This window comes from Hippopotamus amphibius, chromosome 15 (assembly GCF_030028045.1).
Source record: "Hippopotamus amphibius kiboko isolate mHipAmp2 chromosome 15, mHipAmp2.hap2, whole genome shotgun sequence".
In the NCBI taxonomy this organism is placed as follows: Eukaryota; Metazoa; Chordata; class Mammalia; order Artiodactyla; family Hippopotamidae; genus Hippopotamus; species Hippopotamus amphibius.
This window is the reverse complement of record NC_080200.1, coordinates 24,157,990-24,176,732: the sequence shown is the minus strand read 5'-3', so window position 1 is coordinate 24,176,732 and position 18,743 is coordinate 24,157,990. Positions and strand designations below refer to the sequence as shown.

Genomic DNA, 18,743 nt, shown 5'->3' with positions numbered 1-18,743 from the left:
ATGAAGGAAATAAAAACTGGTGAATATCCTCAAAACTTTTTGTTCATTCTCTTTGTTTTAGAAGGAAATGACTAAGAAGATTAGGATTAGATATACTTTCATCCTCCTTGAAGATGTTATATTTAGTTTAAACATGGCAGCCCATTTTCTATAATAAATTAATGAATAAAGAAAGTTGAAATTAGTTTTAATTTTTTTACATACCCTTATAGTCTGTGAAGTTAGATGAACATATTAACTCTTGGGATCTTTAATGTGGATTGGTATTTGGTCTAAATAGTCTTGATAGTCAAGTAGTATTGAAAACATTGGTATTTACACCATAAATCTCACATTCAATATTTGAAAAGTAACATGTTCATTGTTCCTCCTGATATATAACAGTAATCATTGGAACACTGTGGTTGCTGCTTGTGAATTAGCAACTGAAGAGTATTACAGAGCAGAGAAAACCCCAAGGTTACCTCCAGGGTTATGCTGGGATCTGGCTTCTTTTTAGTGAGCCACATTAAGGATTAAGGTGTTCACACCCATGTCTTATACAAAAATGATCAATAAACTTGGGATGGGAGATCAGATAAAAGGGCATTATGTGTATTTTTCTTTAGGTCAACCACTGCCTCATAGATAAAAATAGTATAAGGACATTACACAAAATGAAATACATTATGATGATTAAACAGTATGGAGGAGAAATGCTACAAACATAAGAGAGAAGAAAGTTATAACTGGACTCAGTGTTGGGGGCCCTGGAAACAGAGAAACTGAGGAGAAATAGGGAGCGAGGAATAATAGGCAAAAGATATATGGTCATCCTCAGGCTTTCCCATTAACAATTTTTCTTAGGCTCAGCCCTGGTTGCATCCTGCTCCTCAGAGCCCCTGTGACATCTTTATTCCATAGGCTGTAAATGAGGGGTATCAGCACAGGGGTGATGATGGTGTAAAAGGCTGATGCCATCATATCCTGCTCGGCTGTGTAGTAAGAATCAGGAAGCATGTAGGTGTAGATGGTGGCACCAAAGAATAGCAACACTACAATCATGTGGGAGGAGCAGGTGGCAAAGGCCTTCCTGCGGCTCTCTGATGAACTCATTCTGTGGATGAGATGCAGGATGAGGGCATATGAGCCTGAGATGACCACAATGGGGATGAGGACCATGAAAACACAGCACAGGTACATGAGCATCTTGTAGAGGGAGATGTCAGAACAGGACAACTTCAGCAGGGCAGGAGCCTCACAGAAGAAACTTAAGATTTTTCTGGAATGACAAAAGGGGAAGCTCATGGCAATGGGGGTGACCACAAAACCATCCACCATTCCTAGGAACCAGCATCCAGACACCAGACATACACAGACCCTCTGGTTCATCAGCAGGGGTTAATGGAGAGGTCTGCAAATGGCAGCATATCGGTCATAGGCCATGACAGACAGGATGAGAAACTCAGCTCCAGCAAGGGTCAGATAGAAGAATATCTGGATTCCACAACCTGAGGGAGAGATTGTATGGTCTCCTGTCACCTGGCCCATAAACATCTTGGGCACAGTCACAGATATGTACATGAGGTCCATGAGGGAGAGCTGGCTGATGAAGAGGTACATGGGGGTGTGCAGGCAGGGCTCCAGGTGGATGAGGATGATGATGAGGCCGTTCCCGGCTAGGGCCATCAAGAAGAAGATGAAGGTCACAATGTAGAGGAGGATGGTGTGTTTGGTTTCACCAAATAGTCCCACAAGGATGAAAACATCATTTGTTGTTTGATTCTGTGAATTTTGATTCCCTGAGTACATGGTCTTGGTTATAATTCTTACAGAGGAAGAAAATGAGTCGTTTTTTTGATGCAAAGTCAAATGTGCAAATCTCAGAGAGGCCAGGTTTCATTTTGGCCCCAATTTTAGAGCAGATTATGAAACAGAACTGGGGATGTAACAACTGTATAAATAGACAAAGTTATTTTCACTCTGTAAATCTCATTTATTTTTCCCCAAAAAGAGCATATAAAAAGGTTCCTTTCATGGGGTATATAGAAAGCTAAAGTAGGAAACACACAATAAGTCTGTAACACAATGTGTGTGTTGAATGAAGCTATTCACTACAGCTCCCACTCCACTTTTGGACACAGTAACTCATCCAGTACTCAGTGATAGAAATCAAAGCTGAAGATAATCTTAATTTTAATATTGTTAATTGTACCAATGTAACTGAAGTTTACTGAAATTTGAAATCTTAAATAGTTTCTACCCTTCCCTTTCTAAATATGTCAATGTATTCAATTGTTCCTGGAACAATAAAGCTTCATAAACAGGACAATCAAAGGTATCAGAGCAGAAAGTGCCCAGTCTGCCTGGGTAGAGCCACTGAGGTTGCCAACCTGGTGCAGGGCAAGGCATTCAGAGTACAAACCTGGTGCATGGCAGGAGGGAAGGAGTAGTTCATACCTTTACAGCAGAGGCAGGCACTTGTATACAAACTTTGTACAGGAAAGAAGTGCATAAGATATGCAGATCTGGCACAGGAAAGGAGGGTACTCAGATCTCGTACAGGGTGAGGAGGACAAGAAATTGGCAGATCTAGTACAGGAAAGGAGGGCAGAAGGGGTGAAGACCTTGTACAGGGCAAAAAGCCAGTCAGGATGCAAGCCTGATGCAGGGCAGGACAGGTGTGGACCTAGCATACAGAAGGAGGGTACTTGATTTCAGACCTTGTACGGGGAAGGAAACACTCAAGGTATAGCCCTGTGTAGGACCCTCATAATCTCAAAGCGAAGTCAAAAGCATTTATTGAGTTTTATACAGATAAATGATTTCTATAAGAAATCATGAAATAAAAGCTACCTATGTCCTATGTAGCAATTATTTAGTTGAATAAAATCTTAAAAAATTATTCATTTTTCCTTTTGTTGATGTCATTTATTCCCTCAATTAGTCTAAAATATTAGACATTCTATGTACAATGAATGAATGAATGAATGAATGAAGATAAATGAGTATACAGAGCAGTTGGGTTAAAGTAAACTTTAAGCTACACCCCTATAATCCAGCATAGTGATCCCTCCAATACTGTGTCTCAGTTTACTCTGAAAAGCAGTAAAATTCCCCTTTCTATAATTTAGCAGTTTTGCTCAACAGCAGCTTTGCCTGAATACTTCAAGTTTTATTTTTTTGTTTGCATTGCTGTACTTATGCTTGTCACAATTCTCCTAAAATTATTTAAGTTAAGAAGAAAATTCTGTTCTAGATTATGGAAAGGTCAGGAGCTCCATGACTTGCCTCTGGTCAGTCTCAGAGTTGCTGCACACCTCGTTAGAGAAATTGCAGAGAAAATAATGTAATTTACCTAGGTCAAAAATTGTTTGAATTTCAGGAAAACTAAAATCAGCATTACATAAGAGATAGCAACAGGAATCAGACATCTTTGCTCCTTATTTCCTTTGCAATTTTATAAAGTTCTAAAGAGACATGTTAACAAGCTACATTCCAACAAAAAGACACAACATTCAGAGCACTTACTTTTTGTTCCAGCTTTTTCTGCTTCACCAGAGGGTAAAGCTGAGCCACACCAGCTGAATGAATCAGCTTTTATCATTTCAAAGACAGGGTATCAGTTTTAAATCCAAGGGTGGGGGCGGGTGGGGGGATTACATCATTGGTTTCTTCACATTAGGGAATTGAAGTAAATGTCTCCTCTCGAGTCCTTTGCAGTGTTGAACAAGCATAAAAATTAAACTTCTCTAGGGAAAGTCAGGAGGAATTTTCAGTTCTCTTATTTACTCATATTACCCCCATTTGGCATCAGCTCTGCCCTGGAATTCTGCTTTTTTAAAGACTCTCTCAGAATCCACCATTTTGCTTTCCATTTTTGCATTAGGTTTTGCAAGCTATATTGTAACTTTCCACTCATGGTACACATGGGAATTGAACATATTTGTCATTTAGGTGTTGCAGTTATCAAAAAAGCAAATATATCTACTTTTTTTAAAAGATATTGTACATTTTTAAAGTCTAATATCACATTTTCCTATACATTTATTTAGAACATTCTCTCTCTCCTTGTAAAAACAAATCTGAATTTCAGAAAGGCAGAACATAAACATCAGAGTCAGAATTTGACCCAGAACTGATTTAAAATGTCTCTGAGATAATAAACACATAAGAGAAAGTGACTTGGCATTATCAAAGTGGGGTTATCAGTTTTCATAGGTTAAAAATAATGTATGGGATCAAAATCAGCTCAAAGACATGTTGTGACCTGGTCAATTTCAAGGACAATGTTCAAGATACTCTATTGTCCCCTTGTGATCCTCCCCTCCTATCTAAGAGCTGCACGGTCAGTTTCTTAAAATCACCTTCATTTTATGATTCCAGGTTAGAGTTTTACAAGGACAGGAATCTCATTCAAATTAGGAAAATGGAAGTGGGAAGGGGAACATTATTTCTTAGGGTCTGACGTGACTTCATCAGATAGTGGAACTTCTCCTGATATGGCAGTTTCACACACATTTCCATGAGTTCTTATGATTTAGTCTCACTTTGGGCATCCAAGGCAAGGAGCTTCTCAGACAATGCCATGATTCCTGTTTCTCCACCCAAATCAGATTCTCAAAGTCAAATGGCCACCTAGTATTTTTTCTAAATCTCCATGTGAAGGCTTCCCTCAAACTCTTTAGTGTCCATGTAAGACCTATTCTTACATAAAATTTTAAGTCCTGGAACATTGCTAGTAGCCTTGATTTCTTGACAAAATCCAGACTGATGTCTAGTTTTAGTACCAGAAATAGATTTCTGCTTTAATGCAAACTTAAATGCTTGCTTTCTCTTTTCTTTGGGACTGTGCAAAAGTTCATGAAGAATACACTATAAAAAGCTTGATAAATGGTGACCAGTACTATGTAATGATGAAAATTTTGGCACTACAGTTTCCTGTGGTAACATGGAAGATACAACTGTACCCAGTGAATGTATGGATTTAAGAAAGTATATTTCCAAAGAAAATGCTAAAAGCATGAACTACCTTTGTAAGCTGAAATTAATGAGGTATTAAAATAGAGAGATGAACTCAGAAATAAGTTGGGTAAGGCAGAAACAAAATGTAGTGAATAAAGAGCCCAGTAATTCAGCTACTTGCTGCATTGAAAATACAACTGGTTATCATTTCCAGTTTCTTCAGAATTGAAAGAATATTCTCATATGAAGCACATAATCACTAAGTCACAGACTGGGGATGAAGTCCATGTCCAGAAAATGGATAATGAATTCTCAGAATCAAAGTAAGTATGTGGCTGCAATACCATTTCTTCACTCTTTGAAGTATTTTTTTGTTTGTTTTTGTTTTTTACCCCCTAGACTTGAGTTTAATACAATTACAAATAAATCTACAGAGTTTTTGAGAAAGTTGGTAAACATACCATCAATCTATATGAAAAGAGATGGAAAAAGACTGATATATAAACAGATTACAGGACACTTATTTCTATAGGCAACAGGCATGCTAGAAACTAGTTAACATCTAAGATGGATAAATTATCCACTGTAGTATTCATCAATGTGCAAAGAGGATGATGATGATGGAAAGATGGCACTGCTTTCACCTCGATGATTAGCACCAGTATGTATGAAAAATAATGAATCAAGAATTAATGCTGAAAGAGTAGAACTGAAGAATAATAAAAAAAAATACACTACACCAAGAATAAAAGACCCATGCCATATGTCCTGTGTCACAACAACAACAACAAAATGTTATGTAGTACCTTTCATTCTTTCTTTTTTAAAATGGGTTTATTGGTCCATGCCTCCATTCTTTTTCTGAGATCTAGGAGTACCTCAATACATAAGGCAAATGCTAAGAGCCATAAAAGGGAAAATAGGCAATAACATAATAAGAGTGGGGGGCTTTAACACCCCATTTGCAGTAATGGATATGTCATCCAGACAGAAAATTAGTAAGGAAACACAAGCCTTAAATGACACATTAAACCAGATAGACATCATTTATTTTTATAGAACATTCCACCCAAAAGCAGCAGAGTACACATTCTTCTCAAGTGCACATTTTCTAGGATAGATTATATCTTGGGGCACAAATCAAGCCTCCATAAATTTAAGAAAGTTGAAATCATGTTAAACATCTTTTCCAACTACAATACTATGAGATTATAAATCAATTACAGGAAAAAAACCTTTACAGAAACACAGAGACATAGTGGCTAAACAATATGTTACTAAATAACCAATGGAGCACTGAAGAAATCAAAGGGGAAATAAAAAAAAATACCTAGAAAGAAATGACAATGAAAACATGATGACACAAAACCTATGGGATGCAGCAAAAACCGTTCTAAGAGGGAAGTTTACAGCAATACATTCTCACCTGAAGGAACAAGAAAAATATTGAATAAAAACCCTAACCCTACACCTAAAGCAACTAGAGAAACAAGAACAAACAAAACCCAAAGTGGGTAGAAGGAAAGAAACCATAAAGATCAGAGCAGAAATAAATGAAATAGAAACAAACAAACAGACAAAACAATAGCAAAGGTCAATGAAATTAAAAGCTGGATCTTTGAGAAGATAAACAAAATTGATAAAGAATTAGGCAGACTCATCAGGGAAAAAAGGGAGAAAACTCAAATCAACAGAATAAGAATTGAAAAAGGAGAAGCAAAAACTGACACCAAAGAAAAACAAAGGATCATGGGAGACTACTACAAGCAACTAAGTGCTAATAAAATCCACAAACTTGAAGAAATTGATAAATTCTTAGAAAAGTACAACATTCGAAGACTGAGCTAGGAAGAAATAGAAAATATGAACAGCCCAATCACTAGCACTGAAACTGTGATTAAAATTCTTCCAACAAACAAAGCCCAGGGCCAGATGGCTTCACAGGCAAATTCTATCAAACATTTAGATAAGAGTTGACACTTATCCTTCTCAAAGTCTTCCAAAATATAGCAGAGGAAGGAACACTCCCAAACTCATTCTACGAGGCCACCATCACCCTGATAACAAGACAAGACAAATAGGTCACAAAAAAAGAAAATTACAGACCAATATCACTGATGAATGTAGATGCAAAAATCCTCAACAAAATACTAGCAAACACAATCCCACAGCACATTTAAATGATCATACACCATGTTTAAGTGGTGTTTATCCTGGGAATGTAAGGATTCTTCAATATATTCAAATCAATCAATGTGATACACCATATTAACAAATTGAAGGATAAAAACCATATGATTATTTCAATAGATGCAGAAAAAGCTTTTGACAAAATTCAACACCCATTTATCACAAAATTCTCTCCAGAAACTTGGCATAGAAAGAAACTACCTCAACATAATAAAAGCCATATATGACAACCCCACAGCCAACATCATTCTAAATGGTGAAAAACTGAAAGCATTTCATCTAAGATCAGGAACAAAACAAGGGGTGCTTACTCTCTCCACTATTATTCAACGTAGTTTTGGAAGTCCTTGCCACTGCAATCAGAAAAGAAAAAATAAATATAAGGAATCCAAATTGGAAAAATAAGAAGTAAAACACTCACTCTTTGCAGATGACATGATACTTTATATGGAAAATCTTAAAGATGCCACCAAAAAACTACTAGAGCAAATTTGGTAAAGTAGCAGGAAACAAAGTTAATGCACAGAAATCTCTTGAATTACTATAATTAACAATGAAAAATCAGAAAGAGAAATTAAGGAAACACTCCCATTTACCATCATAACAAAAAGAATAAAATACCTAGGAATAAACCTACCTAAGTGGGGAGCAAATGACATGTATGCAGAAAACTATAAGACACTGATGAAAGGAATCAAAGACAATACAAACAGATGGAGAGATATACCATTTTCTTGGATTGGAAGAGTCAACATTATGAAAATGAATATACTACACAAAGCAGTCTACAGATTCATGCAATCCCTATCATATTGCCAATGGCAATATTTTAAGCTCTTTATTGGAGTATAATTGCTTTACACTCTTGTATTCATTTCTGCTGTACAACAAAGTGAATAAGCTGCATTTATACATATATTCCCATATCCCCTTCCTCCTGTGACTCCTTCCCACCCTCCCTCCCTGACCCGTTTTTCATAGAACTAGAACAAAAAATTTTACAATTTATATGGAAACACAAAAGACCCTGAATAGCCAAAGTAATCTTGAGAAGGAAAAATGGAGCTGGAGGAAAGAGGCTCCCTAACTTCAGACTATACTACAAAGGTACAATCATCAAGACAGTATAATATTGGCACAAAAACAGAACTATAGATCAATGGAACAGCATGGAAAGCCCAGAGATAAACCCATGCACCTCTGGTCACCTAATCAAAGGAAGCAAGAATATACAATGGAGAAAAGACAGTCTCTTCAATATGTGGTGCTGGGAAAACTGGACAGAGACATGTAAAAGAATGAAATTAGAGCACTGCCTAACACCATGCACAAAAATAAACATAAAATGGATTATAGACCTAAATGTAAGGCTGTCTGGACACTACAAAACCTTAGAGGAAAATTTAGGCAGAACACTCCTTGACATAAATCACAGCAAGATCTTTTTTGATCCACTTCCTAAAGTAATGAAAATAAAAACAAAAATAAACAAATAAGATCTAATTAAACTTAAACACTTTTGTGCAGCAAAGGAAACAATAAACAAAGAAAAAATCAAGCCACAGAATGGGATAAAATATTTACAAATGAAGCTACCATCAAAGGATTAATCTCCAAAATATACAAACAGCTCATGTGGCTCAATAGCAAAATACATACATACATAAATAAATAAATAAATAAATAAATAACTAAATAAATACCCAAATCAAATATTAAGTGGAAGATCTAAATGGAGATTTCTCCAAAGAAGACTTACAGATGACCAAAAAGCACATGAAAAGATGCTCAACATCACTAATTATTAGAGAAATGCAAATCAAAATTAGAATGAGATATCACCTTACACTGGTCAGAATGGCCATCATCAAAAAATCTACAAACAATAAATGCTGGGGAGGGTGTGGAGAAAAGGGAACACCCTTACAATGTTGGCAGGAATGTATGTTGGATAGCCACTATGGAGAACAGTATGGATGTTCCTCAAAACTTAAAAAAATAGAAATACCAAAGAACCAGCAATCCCTCTCCTGGATATATCCCTGAAGCAAACTGTAAGTCAAAAAGATACATGTACCCCAATATTCATTGCAACACTGTTTACAATAGCCAGGACATGGAAGCAACCTAAATGTCCATCAACAGAGGAATAAAGAAGATGTTGTACATATACACAATGGAATATTACTCATCCATAAAAAAGAATAAAATACTGCCATTTGCAGCAACATGGATGGGCCTAGAGATTGCCAGATTGAATGAAGTAAGACCGATACAAAAAGACAAATATCGCTCATATGTAGAATCTGGGGGGAAAAAAGGTACAGATGAACTTATTACAAAATAGAAGTAGAGTCATGGTTGTAGAAAACAAACTTATGATTACCAGACTATAAAATGAGGGGATAGATAATTTGGGAGATTGGGATTGACATATACACACTGTTATATATAAAATAGATAACTAATAAAAACATGCTGTATAGTACGTGGAACTCTACTGTAATGGCCTATATGGGAAAATAATCTAAAAAGAAAAAAAAAGGAAAGAATGGATATATGTATATGTATAACTGATTCATTTTTCTGTATACCTGAAACTAACAGAACATTGTAAATCAACTATAAAACTTCCTTGAAACACTAAAAATACAATTACCATATGGCCCAGCAGTCCTACTACTGGGCATATACCCAGATAAAACCATAATTCTAAACAACACATGCACCCAAATGTTCATTGCAGCACTATTTACAGTAGCCAGGTCATGGAAGCAACCTGAGTGTCCATAGACACTTGAATGGATAAAGATGTAGAAACATACAATGGAATATGACTCAGCCATAAAAAGGAATGAAATTGGGTCATTTGTGGATACATGGATGGACCTAGAGATAGTTATATAGAGTGAAGTAACTCAGAAAGAGGAAACAAATATCTTATATTGGTGCATGTATGTGGAATTTAGAAAAATGATACAGACGAACTGGTTTGCAATTCAGAAATAGAGACACAGATGTAAAGAACAAATGTATGGACACAAAGGGGGGAAAGTGGGGGAGGTGGGATGAATTGAGAGATTGGGGTTGACATATATGTTAATATGTATAAGATAGATATCCAATAATAATTTATTTTCAAAAAATTCTTAATATGATGTGTTCTAGTTAGAGTCCCAAGTATACAGTATAGCTATATGTAGGAATTATCCTAATCTCACCTCCAAGATTAAACTGATAATAAAAAAGAATTACTGTAAGGTATGAATATGAGTGTGTTTATAAAGCCTATTTTAGAATCCCAAGAATTGTTGCAAGTATTTTTTTGATAACTTGTGATTTAAACAGACACACATAATCTAATACAAATTGTCTTCTTATACAGCAGATTATCTGAATAAGCTTTTTGAGAATGTTTTAATATATTTTGGTATCATTTCCCCATATTTGTTAAATGATAAAAATGTATGCATTTAAATATAGAATCTAAAATATTTAAGAAAAGTTAAGATTTTTTTTCTTTAAGAAAAATAAAAATAAAATATGTTTATTATGGTTAACCTGTCCCTGTTCCAGGAGTGTGTGTTGGGTTTGGGGACATAGCAACATTCTTTGGGTAAAATTTTATTCATATGCTTCTGAAAAAAAAAGCACTTTAAGACTTGATTTAGATCACAAATTAACAGGCATAATTGAATGAAACATTTGGGTGACTTTTATTAGAGGTGACAGATTTTTCACTGTGGCTCTCAGTTGTAAACTGAGGCAGATGGAGTTATTGGTTCCATTGCTTTTATTCTTCCTTGCCCTTATCAGCTAACTTTTTCATCTTTCCCATGAAAAGCAGTGTATTTTCTGACTCTTCACTTTGGACTTGGCCATGGAACTTGCATGGATGAATGAATCTAATCAGAAGTAGAATTGTGCCAGTTCCAAATCTAAGCCTCAAGAAGCCTATAGGTCTATACTTGCCTTCTCATGCCTCTACAGCTATCATGAGGAGAACATGACCAGCTAGCCCAGTAATGACAATCTGTAACTTAGAGCCTCACAGCTAAGCCAAGTCAAGATAATCAGAGCTACCACAGGCAACATGCATATGCAAGAGAAGAATAATTGTTTATTGCTTTCTGTCACTAAAGTTTTGTGAGTTTTTTATGTAGTAACCACTGATTAGTAGAAGACAATTATTTTGATTCAGTATGTTTTTTAACATGTGCTATGTTTGTGGACATATTTGTTTTTCACTTCTGGCCCTGAAAATAGAAACTTTAAACAATCAAACAACAGATAATTTAAAATAGGAATAAATCAGATCTATCATGCTGAATAAGATATCTAATCTAACTAACAGTTGAAAGAAAATAGGAGAAATTTTTTCATCAATGATTTCATCTTCCTTAGTTTCTTCAGTGAGCTCAAGCAGCTCCTCCATCTCATCAACATCATCATCATCATCCTAATCTGTACTATGACATTTCTTCACTGGAGAATGTGCTGATCCTCCTCTTCTGGTTAGACTCTTGTCTCCCTAAGCATGTCTTATTGGTACAAATGAAATTGTTTTCTCATTTTAATTTTCAAAGTGTTGAGTGCTGATGTATGGAAATAAAATTAATTTTCACTTATTGATCATGTATGTTTTTAAAACTGAACTCATTTATAGGTTTTAATAGTTTTTGAGTGAAATCCTTAGATTGCTTATCTTCTGTAAACATACATAACATTACCTCTTGCTTTCCAGCCAGGATGTCTTTTATTTGTCTTCTATAATTACCCTTGACTTAGCCTACAGTAAAACGTTGGCTAGAAATGGCGAGGGCAGGTATATGTTTGTCTTGTTGCAGATTTTAGAGGGAAATGACTCAGTCTTTCAATTAAATGTGTTGTTAGCTGTGTTTCTGTTCCTAGGTTGCTGAGTTTTTACATAAATGTATTTTGCAAATAATATTTTTTATTCATCTGTTCATAGAAGCATGTATGACTTTTCTGTCTATTAATAAATGTATTACACTGATAGTTCTCTAATGCTAAGAAATCTTTAATTTTGGATCAGATTACACTTTGTCATGGCTTATAATCATTTTTATAACTTTGTATTTCAGTTTGCTAATAGTTCATTAAGAAACTGCCATCCACATTCAAGAGGCATATTGGTATGTGATTTGGTTTTCTATTAATATCTTTGTCTTTATTTAGTTATAAGGAAAACTGATTATTTTAAATGAGTTGGGAAGTATTCCTCCTCCTGTATTCTGAAAGAGTTTCTGAAGGATTGATATATTTCTTAAAGATTTGATAGAACTTAAGAGTAGACCTATTCTGTTTTAGGGTTTTCTTTGTGGGTACATTTTAACTTTATCATTTTTATAGGCCTATTCAGGTCATCTATTTCTTCTTGAATTTATTTACTTATATTTTGATATAGTGACATGTATTTGATTTGACTCCTACTTATATATATTTTTTGAGATAAAAACAAAAATAAACAAATGGGACTTTATTAAATTCAAAAGCTTTTGCAGTGCAAAGGAAACCATAAACAAAATGAAATGACAACACACAGAACGAGAGAAAATACTTGCAAATAATGTGATGGACAAGGGATTAGTCTCCAAAATGTACAAACAGCTCATGTGGCTGGATATCAAAAATCAAGCAATCAAAAATGGGCAGAAAACAAAAATAGACATTTCTCCAAAGAAGACATACAGATGACCAAGAGGCACTTGAAAAAATTTTCAACATCTCTAATTATTAGAAAAATGGAAATCCTCATTGTATATTCTCACCTCCTTTGTCATAGATTAACTGCCCATATAAGTGCGGGTCTATTTCTGGGCTCTGTATTTTGTTCCATTGGTCTATGTGTCTGTTTTTGTTCCAGTGCCATACTGTTTTGATTATTGTAGCTTTGTAGTACAGTCTGAAGTCAGGGCATATGAACCTCCAGATCTTTTCTTCTTTCTCAAGATTGTTTTGGTTATTTGGGGTATTCTGTGATTTTATACAGATTTTAAAGTTATTTGTTCTAGTTCTGTTAAAAAAAGTCATTTGTATTTTGATAGGAATTGCATTGAATCTATAGATTGCCTTGGGTACAATTATCTTAACAATATTAATTCTTCCTATGCTATGTTCTTTGCTATTTAATTTTTGAATATTTATTTTAGATTTTTGATTTGTGGTACCATGGGGTTCATATGCATTGACCTGTAACTATATCTACTTAATTTAAAGTATAGCTATTTAAGTTCTAACACATTCTGAAATATTTACATTTTTTACTCCCTTCCCCCATGTTTTTGAGTTTTTGATGTCATATTTTACATCTTTATGTTTATCCCTTAACTGTTTATTGTCCTTATCAATTTTATAATTTTTGTCATTTAACCTTTATAAGTGGTTGATTCACAGCCTTTACTATTTATTTGCCTTTACTAGTGGGTTTTTTCCTTTTCTAGAAATTTTTACTTCCTGTTGTAGCCTTTTCTTTTCAACTTAAAGAAGGCCCTTTAACAGTTCTTGTAATGTTGATTTAGTATCAATGAATTCCTTTAATCTTTAATTGTCTGAGTAGCTCTTTATCTCTCCTTTAATTCTAAATGGTAATCTTGCTGAATAGAATATCTAAGTATGCAGATTTTTCTATTTTGTCATTTAAAATTTATTATGCTACTGCCTTCTGGCCTGCAAAGTTTCTTCTGAAAAGTTAGCTTATTGGAGTATCCTTATACGTCTACTCTTTGTTTTGTCCTGCTGCCTTTAGAATTCTCTATCGTTAAAATTTCCACTTTAATTATGATATTTCTTGGTGTGTGTCTGTTTGGGTTCATCATTTTTAGGGCCCTCTGTGCTTCTTATACCTGAAAATCTGTGTCCTTCTTCAGGTTTGGGAAGTTTTCAGCCATAATTTCATAAAATACATTTTTCTCCCCTTCTCTCTCTCTTCTTCTGGAACCACTACAATGTGAATGTTAGCATGCTTGTTGTCTCAGAGGTCCCCTAAACTATTCTAATGATTTTTTAATTTGGTTTTCTTTTTGCTTTTGGACTGGGTGATTTCCATTTTTTCTATCTTTTAGATTGCTTATGCATTCTTCTGTATCGCTTAATCTGCAGTTAATTCCTTCTTGTGTATTTTTCATTTCAGGTATTGTATTCTTCATCTCTTTCCAGTTCCTTGTTTAATCCTAACTGTGTTCACCTACTTTTTCCCATGTTCAGTTAGTGTTCTTCTTATTATTGCTTTGGATTCTTTATCTGGTGTGTTGTTTATCTCCAAGAATTTTTATTATTTTTTCATTTAAAACATATTCTCCTCTGTTTCCTCATTTTGTTTAATTCTCTTTCTTTCTGTGGAATTAGGTAAAACAGTTACCTATCTGGGTCTTGAAAATGTGTCTTTGGGTGATAATGTCCCTGTGTAGTCACCATGTGCCTAACGGCTTTGGTTAGAACTGGATCTGAAGTGAGCATGGGTCATATATTCCCCTGGGATATTCTGACAGACAAAACTTTGGAAGGAGGTAAGGTGGGAAGTGATAAGGCTAGAGCTAATAGTTCTTGTTGAACCACTCAAAAGAGCTGAAGGTGGGGAATGAAAGCAACCTGGATCAAAGCACTGCAGACTACCTATTCTTGCATAGATTTTAGTAGTTTCCATGAACAAACTTCTAAATTTGTTATACAATCTTTTATCATATAAGAGAGCAGTGTAATAGTTTATTTTGTTGTTCTTTTGTTGAACTTTTGGGGAGAAAATCTGTCTACCTACTTACTTCTTATGGTCAGAAGTTAGAAATCCATCTCTTCAATTCAGCTTTGCAATCCCAAGACCATGCTCCTGAGGGATCCTGGAGGCAAATCATATTCCAATAAATACTCAAAACCATCTTTCAGTTCTCCAGGAAGGGTGGTGGATAGGAGTTTGGGCAGGAGAAAGTTCAATTTACTTTAAAATTTGTACTAGATAGTCAAATATTGAGTTCAAAATAAGTGTATTTTTTTTTAAATTTTTCATTTAAGAATACCCTACGTTGGCAAGGCACTTTCTATAATTAAATATGGAAACTATCATTGTCTTCTTCCCAAATTACAAAGTACTTGAGATAAAAGAGATAGAATTGCAATCAGTAAGCAAACTTTCTTATGAGATAATAATAAATGAGACAAAAGAATACCTGAGAAACTGTAAGAAGTGTTCATTGTTCATTGCTCAAATATTTGTGGAGTCTAAGAGAGACTTCAGAGAGGAAATTGACTGTGCAGGCTAAAAATAATTTCATTAGTGGAAATCACATTGGAAATTGATTCATGTTGAAAGAACATGGAATTATACAAGGCATAGAAAATAGCATGTACTAATGTAAACTGAAATTTTGAAATTTGGATTAATGCAAATTGAAAATTTGAAAGCTACCCATAGTTAAACTTTTGATTCAAGAAATATATAAAATTTATTTAAAAAATTATAGCTTTCACAAATACATTTACTAATACAGTGTCCATCATGCTCAAATTCAACTTCAAAAACTATATTTGTTTTGGTATGTTTATTTGAAGTTTGGTATATTTATTTCAAGTCAAAATATAATAAAATACATTATAGATGCATTGAAGCCCTATCTGTGTCCTCCTTTGATCATCTCCCCTCAGCATTCTTAGAGAGAGAACTTTCCTTACAGCAGTTATGTATCTTGCTTATCATTTAAAAATATTTGTATTGTACACACGTGTCCAAATTTAATAGCAGATTTTTTAACTAAATGGTATCACACTGATCATTTTGCAGTACATCTTTTCCTTCAACTATATTTTAAAAAATATTTCCAATAAATCAATTTTAATATTGGTTATTTATGTATTCACATTATCCTAGATAAATATTTAGGCTCCTTTCTTATTTTTCATGGTTACAACAGTAACATTATAATGTATATTAATGTATATACTTGTATAATCTTCTTAGAGGTCTTAAGTTATAGAATAACAACTACTTCAAATTTATGAGATATTACTGAATTCTTTCCCAGAAGGGTTGCATTAATTCCCTCTCTCATCATCATTTTCTCTCTTTCATTTATTTGTTCATTTAAAAGATATTAATGAGTTTGTATTGTCAGTCAGATATAATGCTATGCTAGAAGAAAACTGAATAACCATATTTTGTCTTTCTAGTACAAGAAAACAAACAATAAATATGGAAAACATGATGTCATCTTACTAGATGCTGATATGTGTAATGAAAGCAGGATAAACGGAGTTTAGGTGAGGACTAAAGGGAGACAGTATTGCAATTGTAAGTACACTGGTGGATCAATCACAATGGATAATGTGCTGCAGTAAAAAACAGCCTCAACTTCCCATTAGCTGTGCAACAAACAAGTGTGTATGAGGTGTCCACCATGTGAGTCTGTCCAGTGGGCCTGGGCCTTTGCTCATAAAAAGTCTTTCAGGTACTCAGGATGATAGAACTCTTCATTGACTATTTTCACATTTTATTTTCTTGAATCTGTTTATATTTGTGGTTGTAGAAGAACCTTGTAAAACCCCTAACTGAAGTATAATATACACAAAATACTCATAGTGTAGAGCTCATTAATGATTTCATCATATTAATTAAAATTTAAATAGAGAGAATTTCACAATTTGATGTATTCAAACATATTAACCCTCCACCTGTGATTTTTAAAGATTTATAGTTTTAACTTCCATACTTGTATAGCATTCAGATAGCCTTTTAAAGTATTTTCCACTTTTAATTATAAATATATAATTCATGTGTAATTTTTTTTGAAATTTAAAAATAAATAACTAAACTACATGAATAAGTGATGTAAATCCTGTGAGAGGAATATGAAGGAAGCACTGTGATATCTCAGATGTGTGAGAGTTCTCAATGATTGAGAATAGAGAAAGGCTTCATGCAGAACTTTTCACTTTAGCTGAACATTGGGGACTATTAGAATTTATACAGAGACAAAGGGAGTAAATTCACAGTAAGAAATGACATATGATGAGTTCAGTTTGAGGGTACCCTGAGACCTTAGGGGTAACCAGGTTGGAGGGCAGGATGGGCTCCAGGAAAGGGCTGATTCTGATTCCCAGTGTCAGGACCTACTCGTACATAGGATCAGATAGGTGGCTGACTCAGTCCTTGTACCCATGACATGCTGTGTAAATCTCAGCACAGTGTCCAGGACCCAGTCAGCACTGGTAAATATTAATTCTCTTTCTATGGCCTTTTCCATCCCTGAATTATGTATTCTAAATTTGATGCAACAAATCTTAAAGGGAAATCTCTGAGCCTTTAAGGTTAGGGACAAAGGGGAAGGAGGATCACCCTGTCATGGAGAAAGCTTAGACCCACATTTGGATATTGGAACTGTAGATGTCTTGAAGCATAGGAATTACATATTGTTGCTTGTTTTGTTTGATTCTGAGAAATTGACACCCAGAGATTTTAGTGACTTGACTAAGATTACATAGTTAGAAGTAAAGGTAATACTTGAACAACACTTCTGCAACTTTAATCCAAATATATTTTTCTATTATAATATCCCATCTGTTGCCATCTGGCCTCCTCCATGCTATCCAAATTGCATGAAAATAGGAAAGTGAGCAGAATCAGAAAGCTGAGTTGCTGATAACATTTTGAATGCAGATTTCTTTGAGTTTGGGAGCCACAGTAATGAACTTAGACACACAATTAGGAAGGATTTATAAAGTGAATAAATGTTTCATATAAAGCTATAATGGCCCTTAAATCTCCCATGGAAAAGATATGTGAAGTGAAGATACAATTCCCATCTTCAAGTACTAATATGCTTGTTATACTACAGAGTATCTGAAGCAATCATTGGATGGCACATAGTGTCACACACAAACAGTGTGCAGTAAAGAACACAATGTTTTAAATCAGTTTTGGGTCAAGTTTTGACTCTGCTGTTTATGTTTCCCAAAACACTTTCTTTCTGAAGTTCACATTTGTTTTTACAAAAAGAGAGAGAAAACATTCTAAATAAGTATGAGATAGGAAAATATGATTTATGCTGGGAAATATACCTTTAAAGTTAAAAAATGTACACTATCTTTATGAAAAAGGGAGATTGCTCTGTGATAGCTGCAGCACCTAAATGGCAAGCATATTCAGTTCCCATGTGTACCATCCATGGAAAGTTACAATATAACTCTCAAAAACAAAAACCAAAATGGTGGATTCTGACAGTGCCTTAAAAAAAGTAGAGTTCCAAGGAAGAGCTGATGCCAAGTGTGGGTAATATGAATAAATAAAAAAACTGAAAATTCCTCCCTGCTTCCCTAGTCTTGTTAGTTTTTATGCTTGTTCAATACTACAAAGGGCTGAAGAACAGAAATTTATCTCAATTCCTTAATGTGTAGAAACTGATGATGTAACTTTCCCACTTTTTCTCCTGAATTTAAACTTGGTTGCTTTGGCTTTGGAATGGTAAAAGCAGCTCCACTCAACTGGTGTGATTCAGATTTACTTTCTGGAGGAGCAGAAAAGCCTTAGCAAAATGTATGTGCTCCACATGCTGTGTTTGTCTCATTCCTGGGATGTGGCTTATTAGCATGGCTCCGCAGCA

The 18,743-nt window shown here is 34.6% G+C and overlaps 1 pseudogene; it reads right to left on the bottom strand.

The window, feature by feature from the left end:
- Nucleotides 1-816: 816 nt before the first annotated feature.
- On the bottom strand, nucleotides 817-1,791 carry LOC130837155 (olfactory receptor 2T3-like; annotated as a pseudogene).
- Between the last annotated feature and the right edge of the window lie 16,952 nt (nucleotides 1,792-18,743).